The 3,077-nt window shown below is 46.0% G+C and overlaps 1 long non-coding RNA gene across 1 annotated transcript in view; it reads right to left on the bottom strand.

Annotated features, from left to right (window-relative positions):
- Positions 1–6: 6 nt before the first annotated feature.
- The window catches only part of LOC109298342, a 23,555-nt gene continuing 20,484 nt past the window's right edge, over positions 7–3,077 (bottom strand). The window contains exon 4 of the long non-coding RNA XR_002097592.1: positions 7–123. This is a non-coding gene — a long non-coding RNA (uncharacterized LOC109298342). The remainder of the gene's footprint in view (positions 124–3,077) is intronic.

Here is a 3,077-nt window from a genome sequence, read left to right as displayed (position 1 = left end):
TCTTGCAGAGATTGTCTAAAAGTCCTTATAGATTGGACAAATTTCTGAGGAATGGAAGGAAGATGTAATGGCTGCTGCTGCTGCTCATGTACTAAATATGGATTTTCATTCTCTTCAAACCCCCTAAAGACAAAAATATAGTAAAACATATGTGGGGAGAGGAGAGGAGAGGAGAGGAGAGTGGGGATGCTGTATGAGACATGGGTGCTGGAGTAAGCACTGCTGCCCTAGATCTGGCATGTGAGGGGGAGAGAGCCATGGGCTCAATCCAGCCCATGGACCATCCCAATGCCACTTATTTGGCCTGTGGAGCTGGCTGAGTTTGACACCCCTGCTCTAAATAAAATAAATTTTCAAGGACATTTTCTTCCCAAGACAACTACTTGGAGGATGATCCAAAGACTTTTAGCCTCGCAAAGCCATTAAATTGCAAGGTTTCCTTAAAGCTTGCCACACAGGGAGAAGGAGAAAGAGGTTTTGAAGAATTAAAATCTGAAGTGGTAATGATCTGTCTACATACTAAAATAATGTTCAATTATCATAGTTAGCATATGCATACCTTAAGTAAGGGGATAATTCCAATTAAGTCAATGGTACTTTTCTGATCCTTAGTGCTTTACAGGCTCACAGCCTTAAGAACTGAATATATACCAAGTACTGTCTAATATACAAGACAAGTAAAAGTGGAGAAAGGATACCAGAAAGTATATTTTTTTCTAATCTTTTTTCACTTTTTGTAATTTCCGAGTAGCAAGGGTAGATACTAAACTGGCAGAAAAAGGTGTAATTTTTAATTTGATACAGGGTGCATATACATGTGATGTTTACTGGAGAGTAGACTAATTAGCTCCATAGTAAATATCTTGCATCTACATGAGCAGCCGTGTTAGACCACAGGGAACATTAACTCTTCAGCAGGATAGCATTTCTAAATACAAGTTCTATCCTGCTGCAGAGTTTTTTTGACTGTGTAGCAATGCATGTGAACACGCTGATGCAGCTGGCTAGGGCACAAGGGTGCTTCAGTGCAGGGGCTGGCTAGAGCACAAGGGTGCTTTAGTGCGGGGGCTGGCTAGGGCACAAGGGTGCTTTAGTGCAGGGGCTGTCTGCCAGCCAGCCCTGCACTGGAGTACCCATGTGCCCCAGTCAGCTAGTCCTTAGCATGTTGAGGTGAGTCAGAGCAGCCCCAGGCTGACAAGCTAACACCCCTAGCTCTCTGCCAGCTGAGGCTGCTCCAACCCACCTCAATGTGCTGCAGTCCCAGGTGTACATGTAAATGTGGCATCTGGGAGCAATAAACTCCAGCACAATAAGTGCTGGAATTTATTGCTTAGTCTTAATAGCACATGTAGATGCACCCACTGTCCCCTTAAGTTAGAACAGAGATCAGTGGATGGCAAGAAATGAAAAGTAAGTAGTGCTAAAGTTGCAGTTAAAATGAGAACCTGCATGAGGTCTATTTAAATACATTTTGCTCAGAACAGCTTGCTTGCCAAGACTTTGTTGAGGCCTTTAGTCTTCAGTGAATTGAACAAAGCTATGATGGGAATGGCTATTAGGGCTGCGCGAGGCTTTGGACAGAGCTTAGGATCCAGAGAAGCTTTGGACACTTTGGTGTCCAAGGCAGCACGTCCAGATCGAAGCACTGGCTTCTCTGGGCTTTCTGAAGTGGTTCGGAGCTTCTGAAGCACTTCAGAAAACCTCTGAGCTGCCTCGGAGATCCGGCCATAGGGTATAATGGGGAAAAAATGAAATATCTCAAACTTTGTTGTTTTTTGTCTAATATGGATGACATTTGCAGGAATTGTAGTCTCTGGTGAGAGCATGAAGCCTGCCAACTGACTGTCTTGGGGGATGGGAGACACTGTTGCAGGACTGGCTGCTAAGCTACTGTGTTACCACTTACCAATGAGTCATGACTCACTCAGGGACCAGCTCAATACACAGGACCTAGCTAAAGTAACCAGTTCCTTACTATCAATTAACACCTACAAAACCACAGACTAAGGAGAGGAAATAATCAATACAGACAATCAACTGCCTCAAGACAGAGACAGTCAGTTGCACAAGCACCCATGTCATGAGTTTTGTCTGTCAGCAACTAGGGGTGCAGGGCCCCAGAACCCCCCTGCGCCGATCTCCTCCACAGCTGGCAGGCTTTGTGGCCACAGCAGGAGCTACCACCCCTGCAGCTTTCACCCCATTGCGCCTTAACATACACACTGTCACCCATGTCACAAGTTTTGCTTGTCCACAGCTTGAGGTGCAGTTCCCCACAAACCCCTGCACCGATCTTCTTGAAATGTGGAAGGCTTTTTGGCCCCACCAGGAGCTATCACCCGTGCAGTTTTCACCCTGCTGTGTTGTTACACAGACAAGACAGGAGTTTTGCTTTCAAGAATGTGGGGTACAGTTCACCCAAAACCCCTGCACCAATCTTCTTGAAACTTGGTACACCTTCTGGCCTCACTAGGGGCCACCATCCCTGCAGTTTTCACACCCCTGGGTTGTAATACATACACATGACATGGTTTTGCTTCCAGGAATTTGGGGTACAGTTCCCCCCAATCCCTAAACCAATCTTCTTAAAACTTGGCACACTTCATGCTCTTAGGAGGGGATACCATCCCTGCAAGTGTTATCCAAATCAGACAAAAAACAACAAAGTTATAGATATTTCATTGATTCCCGCAGCCACTTTGCCCAGATCGAAGCAGAAACCCTGTCTGGAGCTCCAGATCGGATCCCTGGCATCTGAAGCAGCCGGATCCAAAGCCAGATTGGATCTCTGCTCACTCGCACAGGCCTAATGGCTATGAGGAAAGACTGCTTGTTAACGGGCATGTCTACATGAGACGCTATGTTGCTGTAGTGACAAGCTGAAGCTACAGCAACGTAGCTGTACATTGCTACAGCAATGTAGCGTCAGCAGGCACTAACTGTGATGCCACTACTACTGCACAGTAGGGTCAGAAATGACTCGTGCACCACTGGGACTACTTTAGCAAGTACGAAATGACTGCACAGTACGGGGGCACATGTGTAGACATGCCCAGTGTGTACCAGATTTTTTAAAG

This window comes from Gavialis gangeticus, unplaced genomic scaffold (assembly GCF_001723915.1).
Source record: "Gavialis gangeticus isolate Ggan-Ray unplaced genomic scaffold, GavGan_comp1, whole genome shotgun sequence".
NCBI lineage: Eukaryota > Metazoa > Chordata > Crocodylia > Gavialidae > Gavialis > Gavialis gangeticus.
The sequence above is the reverse complement of the archived record's forward strand: the minus strand, read 5'-3'. Positions and strand labels throughout refer to the sequence as shown.